Here is a 9,482-nt window from a genome sequence, read left to right as displayed (position 1 = left end):
CATAATTTTTTAAATTGAGAAAATCACTCTCTGCAGTCATTGAGGTATCTGTGAAGCTAAGAACAAACTTCTCATAAATGACTGTTATTCTCCATTCTAACTTTTTATCTTACTGATCTCTAAATATCTCAGAACAAGTACTTTTATAAATACTGTACTATTGCTTCCATTTAGATACTTCTCTTCAATCATCAAATTTATAATGATTTTTCTGGTTATTTCATATACTTTGCCAAATTTAGATATTGCAACTTTGTAGGCCTTTTCAATTTCATATCATCATCATCCTAGGGGAGAATATAGAATTTTCTAATTTAAAAAAGTATCAAAGTATTCTTCTCATCTGCCAAAATATTCCAACATGTAATTTTCAAATTTCCAAACGAAATATTTTACACTAGTGCTTCTCAAATTTTAATGTAAATACAAATGCCCCCGGAATCTTATTAAAACAAAGACTATGATTCAGTAGGTCTGGGGTGTGTGAGAGCTACAGTTCTAACAAGCTAACAGGTGAGGTGTTTTCTTTATTCAGTTTTTCTTTTTTAAAAAAAATTTTTTTAATGTTTATTTTTATTTTTGAGAGAGAAAGAGCACGAGTTGGGGAAGGGCAGAGTGAGATGGAGACACAGAATCTGAAGCGGACTCTGAGCTGTCAGCACAGAGCCCAACTCGGGGCTGGAACTCAGGACCCTAAGATCATGACCTGAGCCGAAGTCAGATGCTCATCTGCTCAACCGACTGAGCCACCAAGGTGCCCCTCCTTTCCTTTTCAAGTGATCAATTACACAAGGTCTTCTTCTATGAAACTTGCCAAATACATCAAAAGCTGCAGTTTTTTGGCATTCATGTGTTAAATGTTCTGATTCAAGATTTTCAATTAATTTTGAACAAAACGCAACTTTTTTTTAAACAGCAGGTTAATACCATCACCATCGTTAAACATTTAGTTTGCTTTCTAATACTGTTCCTTGAAAATTCAAACATCTCTGATGCTAAGCATGCTAAAGAGTTTTAAAAGCTTTAATCTTCATTACAAAGTTGTAATTTATTTATTCTAAGTGGATACATATGACATTATTTTGATATCTATAGCTTCCATTTTGATTGGTTAAATAACACATTTTGTTTAGATGCAGTTATAAACTACGCATGCACCACAACCAATTTCAAGTATATTTCTGCTCCAGGGCCTGCCTCTAAATAACATTATTTTTACCACCACATTTTGTGCCAGTAAAATATGTGTTCCTATTTTCTCCACACAATACTTTAAATGTTGACATATTTAACTTTGTCGTAACTTAGAATGATTTTATTCCCAATAATTGGAATTTATAAAGAAGCTATTATTTATCTAAGTTCATGTTCTACTTGAAACATTTGACACTGAGGGAAAAATACATTAATTCTTTGTGAAATTCTTCTGTTAATGAAGCTATTCTATTAACAACTATTAATTTACTTCTAGTGTATTCACAGGGAAAGTTGGAGTCAACAATGAAAGAAACTAATTTAGAACTGTCATTTGATCTAAATGAAAAGTCATGCTTTACAGAATGAAATGTAAGTGCTCTATCTAAAGCTGTAGGTTTCCAATCATTGTTAACAGGTTGGTCTTCTTAAAGTATTAAATTTTGAAGGAGAGGCTGATGCTTCTTTAGCCTATTTCTGATTCTTGGTTTTCACAGGCTCATCAATATCATGACAACCCCCTTAAGAAATAATTTTCATTAAAGTCTCATGAAAGTTTTACATTCATCAATATCTTAAGAAACAGAAATTCATGTTTAATCTCTATTAAACATAATTTTTTTTGCTTTAGCACACTGCAGCCAAAAATTTATTTAAAAAATTTTTAAAGCCTAATGAAAAAATAAAATATATTGTTGCAGAGTTACCATGGAATAAATGACAAAAATCTCTGTAGTAACACATTGCAATTCTTTTCCATACATACTTCACATATATCTAACTTTCAATTTTTGCAGGTTTCCCAGTGTCTGCAACTAGTGGAGTGATGCTTTGTGTATCCAACATCCCAAATCAGGAACACAGCAATTCACCCAATAGCCAGAAGAAACAGCAGCAATCAGCAGTTCTTACATCACTACCTAAAAGTAGGTGTTAGCTGTCCCCAGCTTCTCTTAAAAAAGTACAGTCTTACCAACAATCACTCTTAATGCTATTTTTCAAAGGAAGGAGATAGAGTGTTAGTTACTGGCCATGTGGAAATGGCCAGAAAAGAGAAATAGTTAATATGAAAAATGGACCAGCAATGACCTCTGTGTTTAAGTAAGAACTCTGTTCACTACACATGCATTGCCCACTTGACAGGGTGAAAGCTGGAAGTAGAAATGAAATCAACCAAATGCACAGTGCTTATTTTAATGCACTGATCAATAACCCTATGCTTAAAAAAAATAAAAACCCTAGGACAAATGCTAAATGAAACTGGATACCATGATTAGAACCATAAACCATGACTGCCACAGGCAAAACATGAGGTACAGTCATTCTAACTGTAATGTGAAGTACTTCCAGTACTATTCCTACTGGAAGAAAAACCAATCTCTCAACTTATTAGGGCAGTTAGGAAGATGTTTTTCTTGTGCCTTGAGGATTTAGATGGACTGGAGTATCTTTGTTTATAAGACAAATTTGGTCTGCAGACATTTTGCTGGCTTACACAGACTTGTTTTTTATTTGAGTTACTTGCGAAAAATTAAATTGAGGGATTTCACATAGAACTGCAGTTGAGAGAAGAGAAAAATAGACAAGATCTGACAACTCTGAGCTTGTATTTTCACATATTCAAAATGAGACATAATGTCACAGAGCCAAGTTTTCTTATAAACTCGAAGCACACTACTTAGCTTGTATCCAAAGTGAAATTAATACAAAGGAATTGTATGGAGCTCCTGGATAGTTCAGTCAGTTAAGCATCCAACTCTTCATCTTAGCTCAGGTCATCATCTCGCTTCGCTGTTCTTGAGATCGAGCCCTACATCGGGCTCTGCACTGATAACGCAGAGCCTGCTTGGGATTCTTTGCTCTTGCTCTCTCTCTCTCTCTCTCTCTCCACCCCCCTCAAAATAAATAAACTTTAAAAAAATACAAATGAATTGTATTCATGTAATACAAATATGCTACTCCCTGGAATTGAGCAACCCCCAAGGTCCCGATATCTACAAAAGGCACCTTTAGAATAAATAGATAGCCTTCAATTTCCTATAACTCCTACCCAATTCAACCAATCAATTTCATTACTTGGCCATATGAACAATAGAACTGGTAACCTCCTGTTTGGTGTATACTGTTCCTAAGAGTCGTTTCTTTCTGAAAAGTATTTGTCTGATTTTATAGTTAGCTACTGGACAACCAAAATAATGGAGAGATGAATCTGCAACTCTTATCTGCACTATTTTGTGTATTTACAGTAATAAAACCACCCATACCCCCTTGGTCTTTACCACAGTATTCAGTAGGATTAAAGAGATTAGGCCCACTGGCTCTGTCCTGCTGGAGACTCCAGAGCCATTATTCCAAATATTATTTTAAGGCAAATAATTTAAATGTTGGTATATGTGTTCCTTGTTGGTAGAGAAGAGCATGGATGACCTGAAGCACAACAGTTATTACAAGAAAGTGGTAGAACCAGGTAGATGTACGTAAACAGAGGGATTCAGATAGGAACAGTAAATATCCCAAAGGAAACCCACCCCATTCAAAAATCAATCCTTATTCCTCAAAAGTGGAATTTCCTAGATGTTTCCCACTATGGGAATAGCTGTATTTCACATGGACTATTTTTTCTCTCTCTCATATTGTAATTTCCTTTAGTTATTCCAGATGTTAGTAAAGTTAATTATACCCTTATAAAGGCTTGCATAACAATGTTACGGACAACAAAGCAGGAGTAAAGGCTAATGTGATTTTCTGGTGCCCAGGAAGAGGGCCAAGCATACTGCTGTTGACGGAGTATGGCAGATCCCGTGTGCTCAGCAGGGTGATACACAGAACACATGCCTTTAAAGAACTGCAATCTCATGAATAACTCATGACTCAAGAAGAATATAAACTAACCCTTCACTGCTGAATGGAAGAGGAAATGCAAAATAAGAAGAGATAGCAGAAATACACAAATATTAATATGCATCCATATATAAAAGCTAGAAACATAGGTAGAAATAATTTGTGTGCAAGTAATTCCTTTTGAAAGAAAAAAATTGGTTAAAAAATTTGGGGGTCTTTACCTTTTCCTTGCAAAGTCTTTGGAGACTGAAAAGTTGCATCTTGCATCTTCCCAACACCTGAGGAGCCAATGAGTGACACTGTGTGCTCAAACTTTGACACCATAAGCACTGTAATAGTCTCTCATTGTCAGTTAAAAAATACACCCTTGTTTAAGTGTCTGGAATGCATCTTGGCAGATAATGTATATTGAATAATGTCAATACACAGCTTGTTAAAGCTGACAATGGATGCTCAGAAGATGTCAAACAGGAACAGAATTCAGCCTTTATCCCAATCCAGGTTGCTTAAAGCTGAAGTGTGGTAAATTGGGCATGTCTAAAATGGAGCTGTCAAGCCTAAAAGGTTTAATATTAAATCTTTCCCTACAGATCTGAAACAGACTAATATAGCTGGGCATTTGCACTTCTCTTGGGTTATAAAGCACTTGAAAAATAATACATTATTAAGCTACTAAAAATGCCCTGGGAGGTTAGGGGGCAAGTGGAATTATTACATGATCCATTATTTCCTTCTACAAATGCCCATGTGATTCTATTCAGGGTTTCCTTCCATGGTTTTATCCTAAGGATGAAAATAAGTTTCCCTTTGAAGATTAGCTTAGTAACAGGAGTCTCAAGCACTGTGTTGAGAAGGAATCTGAGGCCACTCCCAGGCGAAAACTAGAGTTTCACAATCCAAGCAGGTCAGGGAGGTCTGGGTAGAAAATGCTGACACAGATGCCAGGTGTTGGCTGCACACAGAACTGAGTATGGCACAGATATGTCGTTTCTGTCTCAGTTCAGTATATGTTTAGTATAGTTAATAAGCTGGTGGGCTGAACACCAGGGCTCCAGAGGATGCTCCAAATGAAAGAGAGCTGCCCATCACAACATGCAAAGCAGAAACCTTACCTGTAAAGAGAAAGGGGTGTGAAGGTTGTGTAATTTGAAAAAAAATTAATAGCATTTCTGAGGTCTACATGACAAGATATTTCTAAGAGAGTTTGTATCAATTTTTCCTGTATGCCTTATGCTTTTTTTCCCACCAACCTGGAAGCCTTTTTTGTTCTAGACTTTACAACCCACTTATCTCGTGTGCTTCGAAAAATCTCTTCATTCTGAGAAAGTAGTTTGGATGTCAGTTCCAGTTTTCATGTGAATGGAAAGATTTTTTGGAATTGAGTTACAAAGCACAGAGGCTGGTGAATACTAATCTGAACTAAGCAAGCAGTGAATTGTACCTCCACAAATGATGAGTGGAGCCCTGGATCAAAGAAAAAATGTGCCTTAATGTATATAATAGGAGAAGCTGTTTAAGGAGAGAACTGAATGGGGGGGGGGATCAATCTCTTTTAATAGGCTCTATATGTTTCTCTTAACAGAGACCATATTTACTCAAGAAGCTACACAGTTCTGGAAAGCATACCACCTCATTCTGCACTGAAGCCTGATCTTATGCCTGCAGTCAGCCTAGCACTAAATGCAAACAAAAACAGATTAAGATGTATGAATCTCTACTATACCACACAGCCTTGGTGGTATCTCTGGCTTTCTCTTTGCATACTCTCTAAAGTGCTAGGTGACTTGCCAGCAGGTAGTAGACTTGTTGCAGAATTCAAGTCTATTTCTGGAGATTACAGATTGCTGGGATTAATATCAGTGTAGTCAGTGCAAAGCACCCAAATTTCCATGCTCTGACGGTGTTTCAGAACAGCCACTCTACCTCTTTCCCATTATATTGCCAGGGGATAATGATAAGACAGCTCTGAGGGATGAAGGAAAGGAGGGACTAAAATAATGCCCAACAAAGTCACTAATTGCCCAGCCTCTATCATGATTTGTACCAAAGAGCTACACCAATGGCATTATCCTTAAATAGACTCACTTTGTTTACTTTATCCTAAGAACTGCCACAATAGCATAGATTTAAGGAATAAATAACATTTTTAATGCTCATTCAAATCCTTAGCTGATGGGAAAAAAACATGTCTACAAAAGCCCCTATATCATCTTAAGGCATCTCATAAACTCACACTCTGGGAAATTCGCAACTGAAAGGAATCCCAGCTGAGGGCTGCCGGAATTTCAGGCTAAGCCCAAAATACCCACACTAGAGCTGGATGAAAAAGGCTGGAGTGGAGAACTCTCAATGCAGACTCACTCTTCTCATCTAAATAGACAATCATTTCTCTCTACTTTTCAACACCCTTATCACCAGCAGATACCATTCAAGTACTGGCAGCTGTTAGAAGAAATGTAAAAAGGGAAGAAACCGGAAGAAAAGAGAAAATGTATCTGACAAGTAAAAAAGAATCTGCTTGGTTTTCTGCTGTTGCTGCATTTTGTGGGTTGAAAGGCTAATATCAAAATATTGTGGTTATAAAAACATCATAATTATAGGATTCTGAATCATGTTTGTCATAACTCCATGCCTTTGTCTTTGTCTTTCTTTTAATCTCCTTAATGTACCATAATTATGTCTTCAGCATGGGTCAATTATCTCTGAACTAAAAAACAAATTACCATCATTACCTCTGATTATTCTTCCCTTTTCTTTGATCCTATTTTGTTCAGCAACCAAAATTTTGTGTTCATTCAGCCCCTCTCTTCCCTAGTTGTTACATTGCTGGCAGGGCTGAGATACAGTAGGAAATCATTCCCCTGCCATTTCCAATATTATCCTTTCTCTTCATTCCCTTCTTCAAACATTTCTGGTGCCTGCACATTACCAAAATATGTTCAAATGATCTTGTTACCAGCATAGCTCCTGGCTGACACCACCTTTTAGGCCCAGCACCCCTTTAATCTTTTACTTCCCCGTCTTAACTACATTTATTAAATCCAAATTAGTACACAAAGGCCCATTCAGATTGCACTAATATCTTAAAAAGTGACTGCATCCTACTGTCAATAATCTTAAGATTAATGGGCCCCAGGACTTAGGTGACACAGAAAATTAAAAAGGCTGGGCTGGAGCAATGATCCATAAGTTACGAAGAACCTCTCTGCTGTGATTACAGAAAACAATTTAAAAATTAGCATTTCTTTTGGTTGGAAAAGGAAAAAAGCAAGGAGGATGAAATGATCTTAAGAAATAATACTTTGAAAATAACACTTGAGAAATAAAAACATACAAGTTGTCTTGATGTCACTTTTCTAGACAGGTGTCCAGAAGATTAAGAAGCAAGATGATGTGTTTTTGCTTCCTCTTGGTGGAAATAGGATGTAAATAAGGGATGGGGGAACCACAGTGATTATTCTTTTGGGCAGTCTTACTGGGTATGGGGCACCAGGCATCATGGTGGTTTTCCTTGCCCCATATTGACAAGCTGATTTCCCAGAAATCCCCACAGTGAACTGGTACAACACTCTTAATACCAGCACACAGACTCTTGTGCAGCAAAACTGTAGTACTGGAACAAAGCTGAAATACTTCACCTTTTAGAAGAACAGCATTATTTTCAAAAGGAATCACTTGTTAATAAATTGAGGCCATGATGATAAAAAGAGATCAGAAGCCTAAACTAAGATTCTCATATGCCTGCTCCAGCCAAATGACTTTGAGATCACATAAACTATGAAGGCCCCTACTCTAGCTATGGTTTCTGTTAGGATACTCTGAAGTAATATACATGAAAATGATCAACATTAAAGCACTGTACAAATACAAGATGCTTGCTATAGACTTTCATATATTGAAACCTTAGTGCCCAATATGATGGTATTTGAAGTTTTTGAAAAGTAATTAGGTCATGAGAGTGGAGCCTTGTGATGGGATTAGTACCCTTATAAAAGACACAAAAGAGTTTGTTTCCTCTCTCTCTGTTCTTTGCCACATAAAAATACAAAGAGAAGAGGGTGGTCTATAAATAAGGAAGAGGTACCTTGCCTAAAACTCAACCATACTGGTAGCCTTATCTCAGATGTCCAGCCTCCAGAACTGGGAGATATATTTGTTACTTGAGCCACATCCATGTAATTTGTTATAGCAGCCCAAATGGACTAGGATCCTTTATAGGAAAGATTTGCTGACCACTATTCTAGGGGGTTGAGATACAGCAGTTAATAAAAATAGCAAAACAAAAACAAAGATCTCTGCCCTCCTGGTGCTTACATTGTAACGCAGGAAGACAACTGGCTGAATCAAAAAGTTAATCCCATAGTTAGAGAGTTAAGTGTCCTGGGAGAAATTAATCAGGGTAAGAGGAACTGGATGTGTGCAAGGGAAGGGGCTCCAAGTTTTAAGAGAATATTCTAGGCAGTTCTCACAGAGGATTAAGAGCAAAGAAGTTGACTTGGGATTTTAGAAGCCACTGTTACAAATTTTGGGTTTTACTCTGAGTAAAATGGAAAACCACAGGCAGTATTTAAACGGAGAAATGTCAGGATCTACTTTGGTTTTTATTTTATTTTATTTTTTTTAATGTTTTATTTATTTCTAGGAGAGAGAGAGAGAGAGAGAGAGACAGGGTGAGCAGGGGAGGGTCAGAGAGAGAGGGAGTCACAGACTGAAACAGGCTCCAGGCTCTGAGCTGGCAGTCAGCACAGAGCCCGACGCGGGGCTCGAACCCACGAACCGCGAGATCATGACCTAAGCGAAAGTCGGACGCTTAACCGACTAAGCCACCCAGGCGCCCCTACTTTGGTTTTTAAAGGACCACTCTTGCTATTCTGCTGAAAATAAAGTGTAGTAAGACATTATCAAAGAAGGAAGACATGTTATAGGAGGCTTTTATAAATGGTAGGCAAGAGATAATGGTAGCTTGAATGACTGTAGTAATATAAGCAATGAGAATGGACTCCTTAGAATAGTTTGAAGGTAGAGGAACAGTATTGGCTGATAAATTAGATTGGAGGTATGGAAGAAGAAGTCAAGGATAATCTCCAAAGTTTTTGGCATGAGTTAGAAGACTAGAGTTGCCATAACCTGAAGAGTGGGGCTAAAACAGATTTAAGAGGTGCATTTGTTTCCTAGGACTGCTGCAACAAAATACCACAAACATGGTGGCTTAGGACAGAAATTTAGTTTCTCAGAGTTCTAGAGGACAAAAGTCCAAAACTGGAATGTCAAGCAGGACCATGTTCTCTCCAAAGAATTGAGGGGAACATCTTCCCTGGACTCTTTGGGCTTCTGTGGCTCCAAGCATTCCCTGACTTAAGAGATGCAGAACTATAATCTCTGCCTCTCTCTGTTTTCTCCTCCTCTGTGTGTCTTCTTTGATAAGAACACTTGTCATTTGATTTAAG

The sequence above is a fragment of the Hyaena hyaena genome, unplaced genomic scaffold (genome assembly GCF_003009895.1).
Source record: "Hyaena hyaena isolate Hyena2069 unplaced genomic scaffold, ASM300989v1 scaffold_1057, whole genome shotgun sequence".
NCBI classification, from domain to species: Eukaryota; Metazoa; Chordata; class Mammalia; order Carnivora; family Hyaenidae; genus Hyaena; species Hyaena hyaena.
Note: the sequence above shows the minus strand (reverse complement) of the source record.